We start from the raw sequence: 26,396 nt of genomic DNA, 5'->3' as shown, positions 1-26,396 counted from the left end.
AATATTTTTTTGTTGTTACAATATATATTCACTTTTTTACCGTTCGTCAGTGTTGTTATTTGACGTTTTTCAGGTACCTGATATTATGCTATTAGTGTTTTATGATTGTTCGAATCTACATATCATAGGTAAACAAAACAGTGTAACTTTTCAAGGTATTAATCTCCGCCTCGCAATAGTATGACAATAAACGACCGTCTCAGTACCGAACTTGATAACTGGACCGTGAGTCACGACCGGTTTCCCGTACGCATAACGACGTTTGGCCCCGTGCCGGGGTATGATTGACACGTCATTTCGGGGACCGTGAGTGCACTCGTTACATTTGGCGCCGCGAACATGGGACGGCAACTTTTGTCATGTCTTTCCAGGAAAGCCACGTTGCGAGAGCGGTAGAAATTTCATTGTTGTATACGTCACGCATAAAATTCTTGTGTTAGGTTCCTGATGGTGTGTGTTTTTCGTTTTGTATGTCGAGGGTTATTTTGATGTATTTGTCGTAGGTTCACGTGTAAGGACACGTTTTTGGGCGTAATTGGTAACAATAGGGCAGATATTTTTTCGGCGAAAGCAGCAAGGGCAGCTGCATAGGGCATTTTTTATGTACTTTTTGTGTACTATTTTTGGTAGTTGGCGTAATTTATGGCATCAGGCTGAGTTGCGGGATAAGGGATTCCCGACGGACCTCCTTTTTCTTTTTATGTATCGATTTGTAATTCACATTTTGTGTGAGCTCGCGTAAGTTTGCGTAACTGTTCCTAAGTGCGACAGAAGATTGAGCAGATAATTAAGGAAAGGCCTTCATGAGATTAAGAAATCGTCGTATAGACTGTTTGAACAAGAGTGACGTCATGGTGGTTTGCAAAGTTTGTGGACAGGAATTTTCCAATTTCGAAGTCGACAGCGAGGGAGCCGGACCGGTTTGTCTCCAGTGCAAGGGCCCGTTAGAAAGCGAAATGGAGATACCAAGTGCCCAGGGGGGTACATCGTCACGTGCGGACAGCGACCACAACAAGGAACAAGATGACGTAGGAAGTGGCAGTCGTGCCAACCACTTCCAGCTAATCCTCCAGGCGCTTCGAGAAGTACAAACCATCGTCGAGGGGATGCTGCAGACCGAGATGCAGACGGACGTACGAAGAATGGAAGAATGCCTCCAAGGAACAGTTCGCGCCTCCGGAGAGGAAAAGACGCAACAACTTCTCCCCACGATCCAAGAATCCGAGGCTCGAATCAAATCCAGGACCGCCGAGACCGACGCTCGCATCAAGGACCAAGAAACCAAGGTGGCAACACTGGCGCAGAGCGTAAGTGAGCAGGAAGGAGCTTTGCAACACATCGGCCAGGAAGGTGCACAGCTGGAGTCGGCCTGCAATCAGAGCAACGATGCCCTCGAGCGACAAGTGCGGCGAGCAGCGAACCCAGCGGAAAGGAATTCCGAGAAGATAAAGGGAATCCAGGAAAAACTGCAACAATTGAACGTAGCCAACGTTCCGGGATCACCGCGAGAGCCGACAGCTATGACGTCATCGCAGCCAGCTGAAGTTCCTTCGCCTTCAAGGAGCACGAGTGACGTAAAACCGACTAAATGTGTCAGCCGAGGAAGCGAAGTGGAATCGGGACTACATCTTCCATCGCCGCGACCGTTCGAAGCCCAAACTTCAAACCGGGAAGACATACGGCCTGAACCACCGTCGGCGGGGAGAACTTTGTTCCCGCCCGAATATGAGAAAAACTTAAAGAAGTTCTCCGGGGACGACATGATATCGCCGTCTGCCCTCGTCGAGGAATTCGAAGCAACAGCCCGGGAGTTAGGTCTGGCGGATGGAGAGCGATTGCTTGTGCTGAAAGGCTGGATGCAAGATCGAGCACAGAACAGGCTGGATCAGAATGAAAGACACTTTCATTCGTACTCGGCGTTTAGGGAAGCCTTCCTGACGCTCTTTCCACGCTCTATGCAAGTGAAGGGAAAGATCAAGAAGCTGTTTTTCATGTACGATGGGCAGCAACGCGCTCCAGGAGCCGAAGTTCGTCAGCTTCGAGATGGTCCGCCTTCGCCACGACAGAGACGCCAGTATCGGGGACAGAGACGTCGAGGTGGTCAGACTCGCAGTTCGCCGGGCCACTATAACCACGACAACGACAGCAACTTTTCCAACGGGCGAGTGAACAATGGTTATTATCAACGTCACCCCGACAGTAGACCGGGGAGCCCGCGTTCGGACAACGAGAACGCAAGGCGCAGCCCGCCATGGGTTCAAAGGGGCCCGACGCGAAACGCGAACGGGCCGAATCCCACCAACACATCTCCACAGCCGGGGCCGTCAGGTCGTCAGCGCCGAAGGGAGGAATGGGATGGCGAAACATGGTTAAGCGACATCGCGCCATTTTAGAAGTATAAAATAACCTTGCGCCATACCCAGAGTGTATAAAATGTATGTTTATTATGTAAATTGGAGGTATCATTTATATCATGTGTTTTGTGTTATCGAACTGGTTTACTTTTCTTGTACAGGGTGTTAAAAAATTTGTAGTCAAAATTTCATGCCCCTGAGTAGTAAAAAATTTTATTCGCCTACAGAATTTTTTGATCGGAAGGAGGGCGAGATGTCACGGTATCTTGTGACATGCTAAACGCAGTTCGATATAAATTATTTTTGTTTATTGATTCATTTTATGCACAAACATGAAAGTGTGAGGTTTGATTTATTTTGTGAATAAACTTGTATCCGAGCCAGACGTCGGGAGTTGGGGACAGGTTTTTCTTGAGTGACAGCCGCCGCCTAGAACATGACATATTTGCACCAACGCGGAGATAAGGAAAGATTATTTTCGCCGCTACCGGGCTCGAGTCGCAGCAGGCGTTCGAACCCATGTTCACGGATGACCAGGAGAACCAGCTGGAGCCCAACTCTGCAAGGATCCAGGACGCGTCGCCGACCGCGCCTTTCAAGACAATAGACAGAGGTCATTTCCATCCCCTGAGAAAGCGAAGCCAAGCCACTAGAGCGTCCTGTTCAACGGAAGAATTCGAATCTCTTATATATAGGCAGTACTATGATTCCAGACACAGTTTTCACCCGGATTTCATAGAGAGAGCAGCTCCGCGCTACACTCTCGCGTGATTATTGTTTTGTGTCCGTGAACTTCGTTTCCTTACGTACTGTGAGCGACTTGCGGATAGGGAGTTACCAGTGTGCGCCTTATTTTGGTGAAGATTACGCGGTGATTTGTTTTTGCCAAGCGTGGACTACATAAGGATGGAGGGCTAAAGAAGATAGAGAAGGGGGCGTCGCTTCCCTGACGCCTGCAACGACGCCGAAGCCAGTCAGACGACGCCAAAACCAAACACTGCCCAAAGCCCGAAGGACGCTTTCAGATCGACGTCCCAACCAAAGCCCGAAGGACGTTTCCAGAGAGAGATGATTTCAGATCGACGTCCCAACCAAAGCCCGAAGGACGTTTCCAGATCGACGTTCCAACCGAAGCTAGTTACCAGAGAAAGAGAGGGAAGGATGATACCAGAACGACGCCCAAACGAAGCCCGGCACTAGAGAGAGATGATTGCAGATCGACGTCCAATTGATGCCCGACACTAGAGATATTCCGAACCGGCGCGTGACCACGTACACCCGACGCTAGTGACAAGAGGAACGCCCGAGGTTCTGAGGAGGTGCAAGTACACCATATCGTCGCAATTATTCTTCGTCGCGATCGACCTCGGAGGACAATTTCGCCACAAAGGAACCGTGTGCAAGTCCCGCGTCCAGGAGAGATGAATGACCACGCCATGTAGCAGAGTCTGGTACAGTATACTTCAGAGGGTCTCACGTACATGTAAACGTGCGTCGTTAGTATCAACACCGTACAGTTAACGCCGAAGTCTCACTTATTCGCAAAGTTACTCAGGAAAACCCAAACCTAACTTCCGCGTCTAAAAATTGTTTTGGTATTGTTATAAAAAAGGGTAATTTCATGTTCAGATGTTCTAATTTAATTGCCTGCATTCAGCGTTAGAAGCTCCATTTCATTTCTTTAATATTTAGTGTAAATTGTCAAAGTGTGCTCCATTTTTTGTGTAACCGACCGCCCCGTCGCGCCATTTAATTTGTCAATTGTTGACTGATGAGTCCTTTTTAATTGTGGAAAGCGTAGTTGTTTTTATTGCAAGGTCGTGTGCGTGAAATAGTATTATTTGTTGCATAGTGGTTTTTAAGGTAATTTTTGCTCGCGCCGACGATTGATTAGTGTATTCCGGCAGCTGGAGTCAATTAAGTTTTTGCATCACTATGTAATTGAGTAGTTGTTCTCATTGGACGAGAGAGACTTGTGTGTAATGCCCCCGTCCGAGAAATTTGTATAATGTCGTGATTACGACTCGATGCATACGTTCATTCGAACGAAAGATTTAACCACGCCGACCCAATTGTCTTAGTTAACCGCTTTCCGAGGGCTGGCACTTAAGTTAATTTAAAAGAGCACAGGAGCTGGCAGACAAATGCCCTAAATTCACATAAAGGTTTAAAAATTAAAAGGAATGATATGTTAATGAGATCCATGATTTGTATCCATACTTCACCTGTAAAAATACCTCATGTGTGTGAAAGAGAGATAGCGTGAATGTTGTGAGAGTGAGGAGGCTTTGTAAACAGTTGTTGATTGCAATATTTTTTTGTTGTTACAATATATATTCACTTTTTTACCGTTCGTCAGTGTTGTTATTTGACGTTTTTCAGGTACCTGATATTATGCTATTAGTGTTTTATGATTGTTCGAATCTACATATCATAGGTAAACAAAACAGTGTAACTTTTCAAGGTATTAATCTCCGCCTCGCAATAGTATGACAATAAACGACCGTCTCAGTACCGAACTTGATAACTGGACCGTGAGTCACGACCGGTTTCCCGTACGCATAACGACGTTTGGCCCCGTGCCGGGGTATGATTGACACGTCATTTCGGGGACCGTGAGTGCACTCGTTACAAACAAAAGCCAGTCTAATTGCCATATTTAATATTTACATTTTCTACATTGCACGTAAAGGGTAACTCAACATAAAATAAAAAATCTCTGATTTTCTTCTATAAAAATAAGTAAAACTTACGTGTGTGCGTGTGTGTCTGCATAATCTTAAATTTTATTTTCAGCATTGATTACAAAATGGAAGAAGAAGAAAAAAAGGTACACTAGTCGCATGGATACTAAGTTGAATTCTGCATTTTGCTAAAAATCTAAAATTACATTTATTTTACATCGATTTTCATCCTCATCGCCACAATAAGGAAAAATGATGATTAGATAAAATTGATGAAATAATGCTCAAAAAGGAACAACCCGCGCAGGCAAGGACTCGAACCAGAATTTTCGGTGACAAGTTCCTCATTCGACTATTCGCTACAATTAAAAACAATCTCGTAATTATTTGTTGTAAAACACTAAGCATACGTGCGTTGCGTGACGTGGAAAATACTGGACAATTCCAGTGTTGATGACAAACTACACTGTAGGAAAAAAATATATTTTCCTCAAACTGGTGCAACAATCCTAAATGCTTGTCTACCCAAATCAAGATAAGCATAAAGCAATCAGTAAAAGCAATTTGTTTTCGCTCTATTAGTTTAAATACACCCGCCGACATCCGTGGCGGAGTGATTTATCACAGCGCTATGACGCCAGTGTCCCGGGTTCGAATCCCGGTCTGGCCATGGGTGTTGTTTGTGGGTGTTCCTTCATCAATTTCATCATACCTCACCTCTATGATTAGCCAATTAGCATATAAGCGATCAATCAATCAAAGCAATCAAATTTACCAATCAGTCAATCATTTAAATACGCCCAATCTGCTATCTGGCTCCCTAGACTGGAATTCGGTACGTTTTTTACGTTATGTTTATATTTAAAATGAATGTAGACCCTGGACTGCATTTTGCAGACTACCGAGTCTCTGGCGTCTGGACTAACGGCCAGTATAATCCTCCGTGGGGCTCGTGTTACACATTTACGAATTCAATGTATGTACAACATGCAGATGAAGCTTATTATATTGGTATATATTTCATTTTTTCACTTCTTAAGCAGCAAAGCACATGTGAATGAAATCCAATGTAAACCAGAGTTTTTATTAGCATCCACTTTTCTTTTTAACGACCGCTTCGAGGTCAAGCAGCTCTGACGAAAGTGTATTTGGCATTTATGTGCGTTTCGATGATACTTTAAATGGCCACACCCAGTTATGAGAGTCGGGATCTACACCGATGAAGCATTTGGTGTTAAGAGGTTGCTGCTTATCTCAACGCAACACTCTTAAATTGGTATCGCGAGCATCGCTTAATGAAATATTCTTGTTTGTGTGGTCGATGAATGCGATACCGGACACCTTGCAATGTGGCCGGAAGCGCGCGGCAAGGGGGCATCTATCGGTGCAGTTGAGAACGGGTTTCTCAGGATGATTCTTCTTCTCGGCGTTCTCTCTCGCTCGCTCGATGGTGTCCTTTGCAATGATCTCGGATTTCCCTTTGGTGGTGTTACCAGTGGGGTAGGCTTACACTACACTTGGAGTTCCTTGAGTTTTAAGTCCACTTTTATCCACAGAGATGCTAATTGGGACTGGACCTACAGTTTACAGTCCGAACTGCTATGTGCCTCCATCAGGTATCGCACCCAGGGGTCATTGATTACAAGACAACGATGTTACCACTACGTCACTGGGGAGACAAATACATTTGGAAGGAGCAGGTGTGGTATTAACGATGAAAGTTTGTTTCAATATTCCTGATAGGCTAATCGGAACTGGGCCTACAGTTTGCAGTGTGATCCGAATCACCGGGCAATGTGTCTGTACTGGGAATGAAACCCAACTCAGTGCCGCAAGAGATCGAGGCATGCGAAAACAGTTTTCCATTGGATGACTATCGGTCAGCGCTTCCCATCGCCGCCGTTACCGGAGAATGCTAATATTTATTTCAAGTAGCTCTACAAATCCTTACCATGCTTGGCCAACACCCAAATTGTGGAGCTCCCACCGATGATCGAATCCACCAAGGCGAAAACGCTAACCATTCAGCTACGCGGGACATCTATGAGTGCAAATGCACTGCAGGGGAGGACGATGTCCCTTCCAAATCAAATGCCTAGACTAGGTTTTTGCATCCACTATATTTCATTTGCATTTGCTAAGGTAGTAGAACACACGTGGCATCTGTTTGTGCGGGTGGTGTATCACTATTGTATATGTAAGCTATGTCATTAGTATAAACATTATGGATATTTTGCCAATATTATAATACCGAACGTCAATTATCATAATTATTATTTTTTATTCCTAATTCTGTGTTGATGTCTTCTCTTAATAAACATTTCACATCAATATTAAATAACGACCCTAATGCTACATGTATATTTTGACATATTCGTGGCTCAACAGGAGTGACATAAGAGAAAAAGTCATTGATTCTTCATTTCCCTATTTTCTTCGTATCCTTATATCGTTAGGTTTATCACGACAATGGAAATATATAATAGTGGTGGAAGAAGATAATAAACATATCTTACTTATCCAGAATTCGGATCCCGTAACCCTATTTTCACCCTGTGCATATTTATTCTTATAGAACATGGAGTGCTATATATTGTTTATGTAAATGCTATGTGAATATTGGTTAGAATGTATTTCCGTGGGAAAATCCCCCCCTCCCCCAAGTGCAATTTGTGGAACTGCCACTGATGCACTGAGGCTCTTTGGTTGGTTATAACTAGGCCTCGGATTTGAGGTTTTTAACCTCTTTTTTTCCTTTACAGGTATGCAAGAAATAATAAGTTATGTCAGCGTTTCGTTAAAAACGTAACAACTGATGAAATGTTATAGTGCCTAAAAAAACTATTTTGCTTGTTAGAACCCATTTTAAGTTTATGCGCCTCAATCAAGCCTTTTTTTTAGATTTTTATATATTTTTAAAGGTTTTACAGAATTTTTGTGTCACACAGAGGCATTTGCTTTGTATGGTCACGAATTAATTCAATGACGAACGTGTTTGAAACTTACTCTCTGTCGATTTCCCTTCCTCCAAGTCCATGGTGATTTTTGAAAGCTCCAAACAAAGCAAAATGTCTGGTGCCGCTGTTACCTGTACAGTCCAAAGTGGTCTGATCTGTGTGGTTTTGCTCACTTTCGCGTCACTTCGGTTCTTTGCGGCATTCACGCCTTGCAAACTAACATTTCAGCATTGAAGTTTGCACCACTGACTATGTTTTTGTTGAAAGATTATTTTCAGCATATAAGATGATCCTCACAGACAAAATTGCGGAGTTTGACTGTGGATAACATGAAAAAAAATTGTTGCCTCACTATACGGCGAAGAGTGGATTTTATTAGCAAATTTCCAATGGTAAGTTCTGCCATCGCCGTAGGGTTAGGCAACACACATAACGTTATGCAAGATAGAGCGTATTTCAGGTGTCCCATTTTCATTGCCGGTGACTATACCTAATTAGTATTTTTCAGAAATCTGAATTATTTTAAGATTTTTTGAACTTACTTCAGGACTTTTCGAACATAACATAAGATTTTTAGGACCTATTTTAAGAATCGATTGATAGATTTGGTGCTTTAAGTCCACTTTATGCACAGTTAGGCTAATCGGAACTTGACCTGCAGTTTTAAAGTGGGATCCGAACCGCTGTGCCATGTGCTTCCACTGGGTATCGAACCCGGGTAGACCCAGGACCTATTTCAGGACTTTTAGAACCTATTTTAAGGTTTCTCGAACCTATTTTAGGATTTTTAGAGCCTATGTTAGGAATCTAAAAGCACGCATTTTAGAACGTAAAAATCCGAGGTCTAGTTATAACACAACATGCACTGCGTTTCGGACCAAGGAAGAATCGTGTAGGTTAATGTAGGAATCCATTTAATGCAGAGGACACTGGACACTAACCAAATATTTCTCCAAGGCTGAAACAGTTGAGGATCAGCAAACAGAGCCAGGCACACAGAGACTTCCTAATTACAGGGAAGCTCTCCTAATTCTAGTTATTCCCCCTCCATCCCTCCCCTGGTCTGCTGGAGCCGTTTGTCATTTGTTTCTGCGTAATCGATATTCCTGCCTTGCGGAGTTGGTCCACTGGGAATTTCAGGTGCCCTCACCTGGCGTGACGTCACGCCCCAACATGGCAGCCGGAGAGTCGCTGGATGCGGTGGAAGCTCCTCTGGCTCTGGACCTCGGGTCTCATTTATCGCACACTTCTCAAACACCTTTTTCTGGCCAAGTCCCGTCCTTCGTCTGCTGATGTCAATCTAAATGCTTTCGTTGTTAGGTTAGTCATGTTCAGTTTAGGTTTCTCAGCATAAATACGCTGCAATTTCTCGAGGCTTGACCAAAAAGGTATTATTTATGCTATAATACCCAGAAACCTAATATGCCTGACCTAACAACGAAGCATTTAACTTGACGAAAAAAGATGTTTGAGAAGTGTGCGATAAGTGAGGCCACTCTCGGATGCCTCCGAGGGCGTTTGTCACTGATGATAGGGGTAGTTTGGCTTCCGAGAGGGTGGGGGAACGATATGAAAGTTTAATTCGACATGTGTTTGTTGGCGAGAGGGGACAAAGATGGATTAAGGGGGTAAAAAAAATGAAAGATGGGGTTCAATGTTGTGTCGCAGCATATGGTAGTGCGTAATGTGCTCATATACGAGTTACGAGAATTTGTGTGGGAGTGGCAATAACTTTTTTACTTTCGAAAAGCAAGTTACGCGACTGAAAAAGGTAACTGACACACTCTGTTGTCATCGTGAGTGGGCGACACTAACAGTAAACCATGAATTAACTAAAGAGTAAATAGCCATCGCCTCTTTTAGACATTTAAAATCAAGCAATCGCCCCAGAAAAGTTCTTAAATGAACAATAAGTAGTCAATAAAATTAACTAAGAGAAATTAGCGTTCGCCCCTGTTTGTCTTTGCCATTTAAAATTAAGCGATGGACCCTGAAAAGTGTATACTTAGCAATTCTGGTGCTAGTTGCAGAGAGTGCGAGGGAAGTTCCCCCTCTGGCTGCTAGTTTTGGCATTTGGGTGTGAAACAATATACATAATTTATACAATGTCCCAAACCGACCTCTATGGAGGAGTGGTTAGCACAGCGTGCTACGACGCCAGGGATCGTAGGTTCGAATCCTCGCCTGGGAACGGGTGTTCTTTGTTTGTTCCCCTTCATCAATTCCATCGTATCATCTCCTCATCGTCGCGATCAGCCAAAAATTTCAAAAAAACCAAGTAAAATAAACCCAATGAATCAAATGCCACATAATCTAGAAATCTTCAATAGCCGTTTTTGGTCAGTACTCGCATCTATTGTGATTATAATTATTAATGTAGTATGCAACTTACGCAAAGCGATGTTTTCTCACATAATGACATTTGTAGCTACAGGGGATGGACAAAAGTACGGAAACACCACGACATCGGAATGATATCGACGCAATTTTTCCACTTGAAATCGGACGCGGTGTGACATTCTTTTGTTTTGCGCCGTGAGATAGGACCCTGTCAGACTGGTGGGAGTCGACAGTTGTACTATATGTTCTCTGGTTGCACTGTAGATAACGTGCAGTGCAGTTGATACTGAATCATGTCCGAGCTAACATTGTTTCAAAGAGGGCAAAGTGTTGGTGCCTGCCTTGCAGGGGCCTCTGTTATCAAAGTAGCCACGTTCCTTGGCGTAGAGAGGGACTCTATCCAAGATCATGATGACATAATAGTGTTTCCGGAAATACATCATCAGATAAACACCTGCGTGGATGAACATGTACACTGAGTGACAGAGACAGACGGACACTGAGAAGGATTGTGACCATGTTTTGCATGAAGAATGGTGTAAGATCCCATTATCACCATCCAGGACTTGTATTTGTCCATTCTTCGGAGACTGCAGGCCGTTTTGGAAGCTAAAGGTGGTTCTGCGCCTTATTAGCTACAGTATTCCGGCTTTTCTTCGCAGGTGTTTTCATATTTTTGTCCATCCCCTGTATATTCGCTGCTTTAACCAATACTACGTTATTACTAATAGTAGTACCTAACCGTAGAATTATTACTTTGAAGACATTTGGTATCTTCTTAAAATATGATACAAATATCAGCACGGAACCATAATTAAGCAGCAGTTTAAGACAAACAATCGGTACTCAACGCATTAGAACAATACGAACGCCATTATCAGGTAATTAGGCTTAATTACTTCGCATACCACGTTTGTTTATACGATGCCCGGCTAGCGTCTCAAAACACAGAAGACCGTGCGCGCTACAGCAACGCCCTCCATTGTCGAGATCCCGAACTAGTCGCCATCATCCCCTCTTGCTGCATCATAACTCCACCCCCGCTTCACCCTGCCCTTAAAAGCATCCGCGAAGCACCTTCCATTTCAGCGTTGCCATGGCAACGTATGCAAACAACAGAGGCCCAGCGGAAAACGGCGGAATGGGTGTACTCTATATAAACATACTGATTTATGCTCTAATTTGCATTTTTAAGGTCGGCCGTAAGTAACTCATTACTCCGGCACGGTGATTCATGCTCCCCAGGCCAGGTACACTACGGCTTTTATTTCCCAGAGGGCTACGTCGGGGAGATTGGGTTATAAATTTCGGGAGGACTCGCCCCGGGGATTCCAAGTTTCCATCGCCGGCCGCCAGGGGCAGCGTAATCGACCTGGGGCGTTCCTCGCGTACCTAAAAAAATTTCCTCCACCCCTTCACGGGAGAGAATAAGATTCCTTTGCAAGCCTTGGGAAGCAAGTGCTTTCTCTCTCTCTCTCTCTTTCCACAAGAAGCTAAAAGCGCGCATTTGGCAATTTATTATACAGTCGAACCTCTGTAGTACGTATACACAATCAGCATGCAGCTGCTTGGTTTGTATCAACTAGAAAACTGCAATGAATCATTTGAGGTTTGGTGAGGACTTAGATTATTTTAAGTACAAGTTAATCTCTCTCTCTCTCTCTCTCTCTCTCTCTCTCACACACACACACACACACACACACACACACACACACTTACAGTGGTTTATACACCAGTTTTGTCGTCGCATTGTAATCAAAGGGTCCGGTTCGATACCCGGTGGAGGCCCATTGCACAGTGGTTCTGATTACACTTTAAACTGTAGGTCGTCAAGATTAGACTATGTGCCTAAAGTGAACTTCAAACAAAAATGCAAACTCATACCAGTTTAAACTACAGTTCCAGTTCCATTTAGCCTTAGTAAAAAATGGCGTTCGAAACAAACAAAAAAGAAACGGAAAATCCTCCACTGAAATATTTGGGGAACAAATCGAGATATTGATGCCCTATTTTGGCAGGAGTGTAACTACGTGAGGGGCACACAAGACAAGATATAATTATAATAGATTTTGTTAGGTGATCAAACTGCATCGTTTCATTACATAATTCAGCTGTGGATTGGGAACTGAGAAAATAGATACCTGTAACTTTCAGCAGTATCACACACTTGAGAAATTAATAAGGTCTAAATTTTGGCATCAAGATACTCAACATCGCCCAACAAGGGCACGTTAGAGGTTCCTGATTGGAATCCAGGTTTACACGAATTTAAATTTCAATTGACCCTTGTAGTAGCTTTCGGGAATCCTATGATGAGAGTACCTTACGGTACGTCACCATCGTAGGAGCAAGGAAATTATGCGAAACAGCCTCTATTTCACCACAATTGCTGACCTGACATTTCAACGAAACACAATGTGACACAAAATCCACCCATTAAAAGGAAAGTCATGGAAAAGGCATATTGATGACAAGAAAGTTAAGGTAAGTCAATATGCTCATCCTCCTCGTACTTTATGTAACTTGAGCTGCTTCCGTTACTGATTGCAGGAGCGTCCTCAATAAATAAGCAACAAGACATTTACTGAAGGCCCAAAACACGGGACAGAGAGATTTCCTTTCCCCGTCCAAGGAAGGAGCAGAAGCCGACAGATCGATCGTGATAATATTAGGATGAAGCGACCGCAATAAATTAAAACTTGCTGCGGCGAAATTTATGTTCCTCACCTTCAGCGAATCACAATTTTCACGCCAGACACCATAGAGGATTCCATCGGTTGTACCTCTAGTTGTAAAAGACGAAAGAAGACGAGGGATCTACTGATTGATTAGATCCTTCTTGCCACACTCACTCCTCCAATCCTCAAGGCACCATCTCCTATACCCTTTGGATTCCCAGATCGTCCGCTCGACGATCCCTTCCTACATACCTGAGGTTGTAATATGTCAGGTTAATGAATTTTGACCTCCTAGCCATGTGCCAGATGGGATGGTCGCCGCATGCCTTAAAGAACCCGTAATAGACTGAGTGAATTGAGTGAGCATCTGAAGAGATCTGATTTTGTCTTTAGTATCTCGACAGTGATTAGCTTCTTGTTTTTTCCACTGCTGTCGTTTCGGCAAGGGGGAAAAAAACTGTCGTAAAAGTTAATAGGCAATATGCTCTCGGAGTTTTAGTGTGTGCAGACACAAGGAATGCTAATGGGGTCCCGAAGGTAGTTAGTTATTGACCTCAGAGCAACAAATCCCATTGTTGTCAGCTGATATCTGGAAGTATCAAGTTTGGTTAAGACAAGTCTTCATTTTTCACATAACATTCGCTCTCAAATATTATGTCTTCCTCCTATGATTACAGTACACTTCTCTACAATTAACCAAAAACCTTTGCTTAATCCCTTTCTTAGCCAAAAACCTTTGGTTGATCTTTTTGGTAACCAAAAACGTTTGGTTAATCCTTTTAGCAACCAGAAACGTTTCGTTAATCGATTTGGTAATCAAAAGTGTTTGGTTATGCTTTTGACAACCATAATAAAAAAAAAGGAAAATTGATAATTTTGACTAACTCTGTAGCCTTCTTAAACCCTAAAGGCCTCCTCGATGGCACAGTGTAATCAAGGGGTCTCGGGTTCGATACCCGGTGGAGGCACATAGTGGTTCCCACTTAAAACTGTAGGTCCAGTCCCGATTAGCATTACTGTGCATAAAGTGGACTTAAAACACCCAACTCAATCAATCAAGGGGTGTAAGGGGTGACCTTCCACATAGTACACCCAATTGTCAACTTCACTTCCACGTAGTACACCCTGGACTGCAGACTAACGAGGCTCTGGCTACTGGTCCCATGGTCAGTATAATTCTGTGCGTTGTCCTGCAATTTGTCATATGTGCTGAGTGCCCCTTTACAGCCTCAGCTTTTAACCAAAGTCAGAAAATTTTAAGATTTTAGTTATATGCCATTACAGTTATGTATTTGTTTATGATAAGGGGCTGGACCCTGTATAGTGTGACCGGTGCAAAATAGCCTAAGTGCTGACGCGCCCAAAATTTTAAATTCAAATTCAAATGCAAAATTCAATCAATCAACTCAATTAAACCCTAAGGTTTATGGCTGCAGCAACACAAGCCTTCCATCTGTCCCTCCCCTGGACAAGATCAATCCAATCTTTTACCGATTTCCTTTAGGTCCGCTCATTTTGACTAAATTATTAAATAATTTTTAATAAATTCCCTACGTAGAAATTAGCGCTGATGAACACTCATTTGTTTATCGACACAATTTAAACTTATATTAGATCACCTACAAACAAATATTTCTTTCAGTGTAAGCCTAGTTCATAACAGAAACTAATATTAGATAAACAATTGTAAATATCCGCGGCAAATATTCCATTTATGTCACGTGGAATCAAGTACGATGGGTGAATGGTTCTGAAATTAGACTTTTTCTGCTAACCTTAGACGTTATTTTGAGTTCTGGACGAACCATCTTCTTATTAAAAGAATTGAAAACAAAAGTATTTTAACGTGTACTAGCTTAAACTACAATATTATAACTTGCATGAAGAATGTTACTCAAGAGCATCTTCTTCGGTTGCGGTTTTAAAAATTTCAATTACAGTATACATTTTGTCATTACAACAAGTAAGTCAAAGGTATTAATAATTATAAATAACAGTTCTATGAATAAGAAACTTATGTAATGAACATTTTATAACCAGTTAAGTGTTAGTTATATTTGATTAGTATCTGCATTATTAACATTTGAGCGGTTTTAATCTGTTGTATAAGTATATTTGTATTTGTTTTAGTTAATTGAAGCAACCATAAGTTACAATCGATTATGCAACAGTGAATAAAGTTATTATTAACTATAGAAAGTTTCGACTTATTTTCTGTAGTAATTTACAGGATTCGTAAACGTTTCCCTTTGCTTTACGTGGACAGTTTGAACAATTTAAATTAACGGTTTCAGCTTCAAGTTATTATTTCTTTAGCTAATTTATATGACATATGAACAATCGCGAGTTTTCAATTGTTTTTCTTTACTGTTTTATAGAATATGTAAAGAAACTGAAGGATAAGAAATGCGTGAACAATTTAAACTTTTCAATGTTTGCTTGTATGAACATTTTTTGACAAGTATAAACAAATTAAAAACAACATTATTTGACGGAACGAGACGTATATCTCGATTCTACCTTAATTAGAAAGGAAAAATTATCCAAGATTTACCCTCTAATTCACATTTATAGAGCTAGCGATAAGGATTATATACTGGAGCGGAGGGACATCAGTTCCCAACTGAAATTCTGTCACGCCTGCAAAGCAGGTAAAGAAGCCAGCGTATATATTTCACTAAACAATCTAGATTGGGCATATTGTTATGCCACGTGGCATTCAACCAGGACGGCATCGCGTGTTTTGCTTGTGCAAACATGTATTTAAAAAGGGGGGAGGATAAGAAAACAGCAACACGCGAAAAAAATATCCATCCCCAGAAAATTCACCACGGCATTTAACATGTTTACGGACTGTGAGTCTTTTAAAAGTTCTGTAATAACGTGCCAGTGTTAATTTGTGCATGAATTAAATCATTCCTTCGTGTGACGGCTAATTTCATTTCAAGCCATTCGATTCTCGAACGCAAGCACAACCACGTCATGTGAGTGTATGCTTGCATAAGTGCCAGCATAATTGAACTATACCATCATGTTTGTATTGCATTTGCTTTCTTTCTTATTTCGTTTGTTTTTAAGTCCGCTTTATGCACGGAATGGCTAATCGGGACTGGATCTTAATTTTAAAGTGAGATCCGGGTGTGCATCCACTGGGAACCGGACCCCCGACGGGACCTCTTGATTACAAGGCGTCGACGACGTTACCACTACGTCATAACAGAGGTCCCTTTTCTTATTTCGTGTCGCTTTTCTATCTATTTAGGTTAATTTCGACAAGGAGGATGAATGATATTGGATGATATTGTGCCGAAAAGTGATGCAAATGAGAGAAAAACATTGCCAGATTCTTACTGAAAATGAATGAAAGAGGTTCGAAATGAGACTACACACACACAGACAGATACACCTTGCCCGGGATTCGAACTCCAGTAGTGAGACAATGAGTATAGAGTAGAGCTCAGCCGACACTACTTTGAACCGATACCTATACCGATGAAAATGAAAAGTCGTCTAAAATATTAATATTAGTGGATGAGTGAATATTCCACGCCAATTATAACCATCAATTTACAAATGTTTTCCTTTAAAATATTAAAAAGTTACAGCAGAATATTAAAAATACAACGTTTTCACATAATATGGGTGCAAAATCATTGGAAACCTTGAATTTTAAATAACTTCCTGGATAATTAGACTCCGCGACAGTATCGCGCGTTATTTTTATGTGTCTCAAATTATCCCAGCAAACTATCGGCCGGTATCGGCAATTAAAATCCAACCGATACTTTACGATAGTGGTTCAATTGGTATTTGCCGACACTGATACATCGGTGTATATCGACTCAGCCTAGTGTGGAGCCATAGTATTTTCAAAACATCTCCAGCCGACTGCACTTGTCAAGCTAGCGAGCCTACCAGTAGCGTAGAGCGTCAGCGATTGGTGCTGGGTTGAGATGACGTCATCGACTCACTTGCTGATTGCATGCTTCGAGAGTTGTGACTCGCTTCCAAGTTGCTAACGCGTAACAGCTTAGGATGTTACAGAAACAACCCCACTCTACTATCCGAAGTTCTTGGCCACCGAGGCGACTGACACCGTCATATAAAACACAAAACACTGCACACTCGCACGGAACCTCGTTCGAACACTGCGCAATGTATGAACATTTCATTGTTTTTTCCTTCACTTACTTCACTATCGCCTCGGTGTCTTAGTGCGTTGAGTGGTTGATTCACTTACTGTTCCGAGCTCAATTTCTGGCCTGGGCATGGACATTTATTGGTGATTGTCCCTTCATCAGTTTCATCTAATCATCTTTCACCGTCACGATTAGCCTAAAGAGACCGAACAGAGGCACAAAACAATAAAATTTCAAATGCAATAAAATAATAAATTTCATCAATTCACCACTTTTTTCATCATCGTGACAATATCAAATTTTAGGTATGGACTTATGTATTATATTCTTCATTTATTTTTAATAAACTTTCAAGTGAAAATTTCAATAAAATTTTCAATTTTTTGCAGTGTGCCTCCCGCTGACATAGTGGTAACGCCTTCGCCTTGTAAACAAAAGGTTCCAGGTTTGATTCCACATAGTGGTTCGGATGCCACTTTAAACTGTAGGTCAAGTCCAGATTAGCCTATCTGTATACAAACTGGACTTAAAACAAAAAAACAAAATAAACTCTTAAATGTGTGTTTCCTCCTTCAAATGAAAGGTACATAAAATAAGAAAACCCGTCAAATTATATTTTTTATTTAATTCTTAAGATATTTACTATTTTATTTCTAATTTCTCTCTCTTCTTGTCTAAAGAGAAAAACAGTTTTGCGCACAGAGTTTAAAGCTATCAAAGTGGCAACGTTCGATCAAAATCTGTGCGCAAAACAGGTCAGTGAGATTTGTGCGCAATTGTGGATCTAACGTGTGCGCAATTCGGTTGTGGCGGAATTAACGACCCAATATTAAGCTACCACTGTAAAATTAAACGTGACGATGAAATAATAAAGACGGATGAATATTAACAGTTTAATGGAAAATGTTGACACCTGGTTAGGGTTCTAACATAATAATCCGAATTCGAGGAAATACACAGTATAAATTCTCAAGACCATGTGGAATCACCGGCAATTAAAATGGGATTGGTTTTCCGGAGTTCTTCCTTGCTATCATTTGGAAAGTATGATTTTTCAAACTTTTGGGAGGGGCTGTGACCCCAGAAGCTCTCCTCACACTTGCGTACGCCAGTTTGTACATGTATAAAGGAAAGATAAAAGTTTCGGGAGGAAATGGGTCTAACACATAGACCGAGAAATTGAAACAAATCCTTATATATTATATATATATATATTATAAATACTGTTCACGACGAAAATTAAAATTTCTGATAAGTTTTGATTTATAAACTATTAATAACAAAAAGTTCAATGTACAGTCAGTGTTTAAACAAGTCTGTTCGCGGCTTCTGAGTAAGGTGCTTGCAAAACTCGTCAAACGTTCGACTAAATATATTTTAGCCGCTAAAATGCAGTTATTCGTCGTTATTTTTTCTACATAGTCTGTAGCTGCAGATATTTGGTGGGAACATAGCTTATAAATCGTGGAAGTTCATTTTCCCGCTCTTTATTTTGCTCCCTTAATCTTCGCTGTGACAAAAAAGCGAATAAGAAAACAGGCGAGAACTCAAAGCATGTAATATGGTCACGCTTGAGGTTATAAAACAGGGTGTACTGGGTCTAAACAATGACCAAAAAAGGACAACAATAACTAGAGGTAATTTTCAACAATGGAAAATGCATGGGCAGTAACGAATTTAATTATGTATTTGCTGAAACCGCACAAGCAACTCGACCTCCGGTAGCTTCTTGAGCAGGGGAGGAAGTGCACTGAAATAAAGGGGTAAAAAACTTACGTAAGAACCGCTCCAGAGCTTAATTTTTACTATGTAAGCCATCGCTGTACGTTGCTGATCAACTGCACAATCCTGGCCATCTTCTTTCTAGATACGATCGGAAGGACATCTGTTGGAAGGTTGTAGACACCTTGCACAGAATACTTTAACTATAAAAAGCACAGAGAGGTTCTCCTTTTTTGTTCTTTGTCTTCCGTCTTTGCACAAGTCCTGTTTTTAATTTCTTCTGAGCAACTCGAGATACAGATCGCTAATTGTGCCTAAAGCATGTCATCAAGGACATTAGCAAACCAAAATTTCCCCCTGGTGGATTCCAGGCCAACAATTAAAACCGAATTGGGATATTCAGGGGTTACTGAATATTAATGTCGCCTACACAGATGCTTACCCTTACAGTGAGGCTGACTGTCTCATTTCGATCGTTTTTTGTTACTGATCTTCCTATCTTCAATTACTGTTTACGCTCTGGCGTAACGTGAAGTTAAGACTTCGGAAAGGAAGTTGGGTGATCCATTTTTTCCCCATGGCGTTCCTGCTCTTTCCTGTGTTACTACAAGCGACCTATCGATAGATGCACCAAAGGGAACTACATTTTCACAGATGTGCTTCTTCTTCATAAGAAAAAAACATTTTTTTTTCTACAACACTTCTTTTTCACAGCCATCCATATGAGCGAGCCTCGTGTATTGAATTTGAGATTTGTTGAGTTTTTGTTTTAGGTCTACTTTATGCACATATAGGCTAATCGGGACTTGACCTACAGTTAAATTAGGATCACAACTAGTATGTTATGTGCATCCACCGGCTATCGAACCTGGGCCCCCTCTGATTACAAAGAGACGACGTTACCACTACGCCATCGCGGAGGTCGTGTATCTGAGAGTTATCTGAGGCGTGAAGCGAATCGTAGTGCTGCTTTGGAAATGTATTTATTTGGTTTTAGTCATTTGGATATGCACCGGTTATATATATATATATATATATATATATATATATATATATATATATACACAGAGAGGTCACAAAGTGGGCGTACCGCCCCTTTGTTTCCGACACAGTGGTTGTTGTTGTTATAGCGATGTGTTCACGTACCTGATAGTTCACTTGTCCAGGACATCGGTATGGAAACTATCATGATATCGTAGCACAGCTGAATTCTGCGCCACGTCCTGGCAGATATTTTGCAGAGATATTCCGGCGCCACGTCCTATCAGCATCAGAGAGTTCATTAACGTGACAAGCACGGTACGGCTTGAACTTTAAATCAAGTTTCATCATGGTCGAACGATTGCAAATCAACAACAATTAAACATACTTTCCGTCGAAAACCCAGGGGTACGCCCACTTTGTGGCCACCCTGTATATATATATATATAAAAGTATTTCAAATTCAATTCATGCATTTTCATTCTTGGAATTTCATGCACAGATTAGATAATACAAAAGTTTCACTTAGAAATTAATTATTTTATGATCCGAAGATTTTTTTTCAATGTTGTTGAGCCGACATTCGTGGCGGAATAGTTAGCACAGCGCGTTACGACTCCAGGGGTCCCATGTTTGAATCCCAGGCTGTTTGTGAATTTCCCTACATCACTTTTCCTACTTTCTGTGCCGCGCTTGGCAGAGGCTGTGTTGATACTTGAAGGGAAATTTCCCTTGGTGAAGGGGGAGCCTCCAGCTACAGTTTTTAGGTAAAAAGAGAAATTTTATGAGAAATATAGAAATTGCAGGAAAATTTGAAGTTGTCAAACTTTAGTTTTTGTTTTATTTGCATGCATGCATTAGTGTTTTATTTCTATTATATCTAGGGCTATAGTAAATATATACAATATTTCTTTCAGAATACGCAACTTGGCTATTTGCGTAGGCAAGCCCCTCACTCCTCCTTTGCTGAACCATAATTCGTTTCATATTTATGTCTTAATTAAGCAATTCGACAATAATAATAATAATTTCAATCATTCTTCAACATATGCGTTTTCCGTCAAAAAATGAAACAAGCGATGGCATGTGTTATAGAAGTAAATCATTGTGCAAGCCTTCACGCCATGATTCAGTCCTTCCCATGTGACTCTCTTTACGAAAAGCCAGGCGTAACGTCCAGACAATAAAGAGTATTGTCCATAACGTCATTTGGAACGTTGTATCACAGTTTCAGAACTTGAGAAAGGTCAGGGATTTTTGAGCAAACCACGTAAATTGGACGTTGCAATTAAAAGTGGAATTGAGTCGTCACGATAGAGTCCAGTTACGAACGTTTGTAACCGAATCATGGATTATTTATTACATATTATTACATTTTTAACGAAGAGTCGCCATCGAGCAAGGTTTATGTGCAGTTCCACGTTCCGGATCACATAACTCGAATTCGTTGCACTTGAAAATGCAGACGGTGGGTTCTTGCACAAGAGGTTAGGTTAGGTTAGTGCACGTACAATGAAGTATCAGACGAGAGAATTATGGAAACTTGAGATTGAAATTTATGGCTGCAGTCCATTCCTGACACTTTGCATAATGTAGTGCTTGGCCATGGTTTCAGCGTTAGAACGGATAGAGTTCGGGTAAAAGTTAAAGAAAATTCTTTCCGGGAAAATATAGGAAACAACAGAACCAGCCCTGCTTCTCCCACAAAATGGACAGGGATTACGTTACGGCGTTGCAACATTTCCGGCATGTAACGGATTTATAGTATGTAAATAAATATCTCCATATGATCGTAAATTCAATGTTATTTTGTACCATATTTGCTAATCGTGGTAGTAAGCTCGAAAACTACTACTTTCATTTTCCATGTTTTTATATAGCTTTTTGGAATATATTTGTTATTTTTACATATATTTTCTATATTTTCAAATACTTTCCGACATACGTATATTCCATATTCATACTATTACTACATTTTCCCTTCTTGTGTTAAGTAGGTACTAAAAATTTTCCGTTCATCTATATTCTGTATGAAACTCCAATTCTATGTAATATGTTGGCAAACTTCGCGATCGGGGGGGGGGGGGGGGAGACATCTGTAATACGAGGTGTTTTACCTTCGTATTCTTGGATTTCATTTACATTCTTATCCTACCATTTAATCTGGGGGTTTAAGGGGTGACCCTTTCCGAAGACACCTAAATATCAACCTACCTTCCACGTAGTACACCCTGAACTTCAATTTGAAGACTAACGAGGCTCTGGCGTCTAAATTCACAGCCAGAATAAATCTTCTGTGGGGCTCACGTCGTGTCGTCCATTTCATCTTGTCACCATTCATTCTCATCTTCGCGATTAGCCAAGAGTGGAAGAAAAGGGAAGTAAAATTACTTAAATAAATAAATCAATTGCTATCATTTAATCTGTGCATATGTTATGCATATTTTGTGTCTTTTTAATTCTGTACCAACTCTGCTTTGGTCAGTAGTATAATAGTATTAATTAATTAGGTATGTACCTGTTGAGTTCAATAAATAAATAAATATATTTATGCATGTGTGTGTCAATAAATATTAAGTATGTCTCTGGAAGAAACAGAATTTATTACGGATCACATCACGCAATCAATCGCGATCACAATCCCATTTTCGAACAGTCAGTAATCAAACCAGGCATTCAGATACGGAAGAGAAATGTCAAGTCTTGGAGCGAGTCATTCCAAATGAAGACATGATACTGCATGACGGCAATGATTGATGATGGGAATTCCCCAAGGTTGGTGCGTAAGCTATCAATGAATTCGCCTTAATATAAAAACCTATGAAGCATGTTCTATCTCTGCTAATTGGATGAGATGTAGTATTTCGTGCAGGAAACTCTTAGAATGATGACGTAATGAATAACAAGATACTTGCCTTAAGTGTCTCCATTTTGGAGTAATTGCATTCCATTACATAAGAGAAGCATGGTATTGATTTGTTGAAGCAAGGATGGGAAATTCGCATTGGACATTTTTCATCATTACGAAAATGTTTTGCTATAATCAGGCATCTTATTTAGAGGGTGCGGATTTATATTATCCAAAAAAATGTTAGATATGTAAATATACACGTATATTTAGTTATCTTAATGAAAATATGGAATTTAATATGAAGTTACAATTATGAAAAATGGCGATCTTTATTAAGCAAGAAACGGTTCACTTAGCTAAATAAAATGCATCGCCTTACAATTAGCCTAATTGTAATACAAAATTCAAATATAAAATGTGCTTTATTTTTTGTTACCGAAAAAAATTAATTACCAAATTCAAGTGCTGAAATGTGAATTACTTCTGTTGTCTCTAAAGACATAGGCTATTTATATTGACTGAAACTGCGTTGAATATCGCATGAAGTAATGGAGAATATTTTCAAATATGCAATGGATTTCACCGCGAAAGCTCAAGCTTGCATTCTCCATTGTTGACAAAAATGTTAAAATAGCAGATGCATTGTCCATTGTCAAGATTTAAAATAAACAGAGTGTACAAAATGAGCTAAAAATCTTTGGTATTTAACACAAGAAGGGTAGTAATCGTATATAGCTATATGGCGGAAGATGTTTGAAGATATGGAAATTATATGTAAAAATAACTAAAATATGTGCTAAAAGCTGATAGATATATGTAAAAATATGATGGTGCTCGAGCTTACTACCAAGATGCGCAAAGATAATTCAAAATAACATCAATTTTAGCATAAATGAAGGTATGCACTTCCTCCGAACATATAGCATCCCTCTGCCCGCACAACATGTTTTTGGAGTTTATGCGTTACGTCACTCTTTGGACTAGTATGAATCAGAACTACAAAACGCAGTAAAACCTTATCTAAAGTACAATATAAATTTTTGTTCTTACATTTAGGTGAGTCAAGAAATATAATAATTTTACTAGCACGTTGAGAAACAGCTCGTGTTCCAAGTGCACACGACATTTATACGAAATCAAAATAGATAATCCTCCGGTGATATAATCACATAAATCATTGTTAACAACTATATGAATTTCTGCAACACAATACATGGTGCTGCGGTTTGGAAACAGTTGAAGAGAGAGGAAAGAAAAACATAATGAAGAAACAGACGGAGACAAAGGAAGATCGGATGAAACTCCTATGTCATTACATCCTCCAATTGGAAGCTGTAAATTATGTACTATATTTCCAATTGATAGCTAGGTTCATTCAAAGGAATAACAGACCTACTGCATTACAAATTAGGCCACTTTCTTCCAAAGTTCAACCCTGTCCGCCACACACAACTCAACCAAGGTTTCCCCTCCATGATAAAAATGGTCTTCACTGACAAGGGTTGCTACTGTTTCATACCAGCTTATCCCTTCTTAATTATGGAAATAGTAAAAGGGAAGGATCGTGAATAGACAGTTTCAAGGCAAGCTTAATATGACAGCAGGAAATATAAGTATATGTGGTGGTAAGGGTTTCTTACAATAGTTGAGGTGATGAATAATTCATGTGCAGTTCTCGAAGATAGCAATTGGCTTTTTTTCTCCAGTTGAATTGGAATTAGAAAGGACTGGTTTCAATGGTACTGTTTTTGGGACAGCCGTATTTTCTAGCCCAATGGGTTAATTCTCTGATCCACCAACAGAGTGTCTCCTTTTATTCCCTTACATGGAAGCTACTACGATGCTGAACTTGGGGTATTTTCTATCTGCATTGGAAATAAACACTAGCGTTTGTGTGTGTGTATGTGTGTCTGTCAATTGCTATAGGGGTGGCTAATGATCTCGACTAATTTGCCCCAGTCTGATTCCCGATAAAAGGGGGGGGGTTCATTTCAGAAATTCACAATCACACCTTGGCTTAGTTGCAGCTTAGACTTCCCCGCCTGACCAAACATAAAATAATTTCTCCAGTGTTTTTCTTTTGTCTTAGTTTCATGATGATTTGCTACTTTAATAACAAATGACAAAAAGTTTAAGTCCACTTTATGCCCTGATTGGCTGGCTAATAAGGACTAGCTCCAATCACTACGGTTTGCCGGTTACCTCTTGATTACAAGGTGACAATGTTACCGCTATGCCATACAGTAACAATTGTATCAAACCAATTTGCAAATTCGAGATGATTCGTTCATTCCTGTTCGTTTCATAAAAAGAAAACATCTATATACCTTGACAGGTTTCTACCTCGATGTATTCAAGAAAACAGCAGTAGGAACGCTTCGAAACCTTGGGTGACATTAACACCCCGATAGCCATTTTATTAGTTCGGCAAAAAATCGCTAGATGGCACCAGAGTAGTAGAGTCAGCATCGGTACGGCCTGGTCAACTCAACGAGACTGATAATTGCACAGCAACGACCGTGTTCAGGTTATAGTTTCGGCGAATCGCACAAAATCAAATACAGCAAATGAAGTTTTTTTTTCTACCCTCCATTTCTTCCCCGTTTTTCCTCCCCTTCCTGATTCTCTTTTGTGTTCTTGCGTATATGCAATATTAATGGCCGATTTGCGTGTCATTTTCCGTAATATCCGGAGATCATGTCCCCAGATAAGGTACCCGAGTAGAATCGAGTTCAAGCTTAGACGAAATGCTTTCACGATATCAAGATAACAATTAATCTCCAACTCAGTGCTCTTCTTCCCCCTTCTGCGTTGGTTGCTTCTCAATCTTGCTCCCCCTCCCTTGCCACAGAAAGGGATGGTAAACGCCTTACGGTCCACTAAGAACCTGAAATTACTTCCTCCAACTTTCGTAGGAATAGGGAAGAAACCGGGATGGGGAATCTGATGAAGAGAGGTTCTGCCAGTGAGGTTTGTTTAGGGATAATGCCAGCAACGGTAGTCACCGAGGGGAGGGAAAGGCGGGTGGGTGAATATGAGCACGACGCATGCAATGCCCTTTTGACAGGGAATAATCCTGGTGATCTATCATTGAAGCGATGTCGTTTGTCCCGCAAATGTAATTTTGTGTTAATGTGGCGCACTTGAGCATATGTCCCCTGATCATGCAGTCTTCCTTGATTTTATTTGTTGCTATCAGAGCTTGGAGCACGAAAGCAAAATGTACAGAAAGAGCAGGCTTACTTGTAATGCAGTTGCTTTGTTAGAGTAACGGTAATTGTAACTAATTACTTTTGGAAATGAATAACTGAAACTGTTACTCAATTACTCTTGTCTGGTAACGAGTGACGAAATTGACTGTTACTTTGCAGTTACTTTTCTGTACGTTTCAACACATTTGCTAAAATAAGTGGAAAGAAAATTTTAATGCACAGACATGGGAATTTATGTAATCGAAGTGTCAAGTTCCTAATTCTATCTCATCTGAAAGATGGAAGAGAAAGCAGTCTGAGAGCGAGAGAGACAGAATAAGTAAAGATAAGGAGGAAGTGAGGGAAATGAGGTGGAGAGGGGACAAGAGGAAGAAAGAAAGGAAAAGGAAAATTCAAACAAGCAAAGAGAGTGTGTGTGAGAGAGAGAGATGATGATTATGATATGAGGAAAATACTAGAATTGAAGATAAATATATGG

General features: G+C 40.6%; 1 protein-coding gene across 2 annotated transcripts in view; it reads right to left on the bottom strand.

The window, feature by feature from the left end:
- The window catches only part of ss (aryl hydrocarbon receptor spineless), a 256,618-nt gene that overhangs the window by 141,060 nt on the left and 89,162 nt on the right, over positions 1-26,396 (bottom strand). The gene's annotated exons all lie outside the window — the stretch shown is intronic.

Source organism: Lepisma saccharinum, chromosome 6 (assembly GCF_977018435.1).
Source record: "Lepisma saccharinum chromosome 6, izLepSacc3.1, whole genome shotgun sequence".
NCBI lineage: Eukaryota > Metazoa > Arthropoda > Insecta > Zygentoma > Lepismatidae > Lepisma > Lepisma saccharinum.
This window is presented reverse-complemented; position numbering and strand designations above follow the sequence as displayed.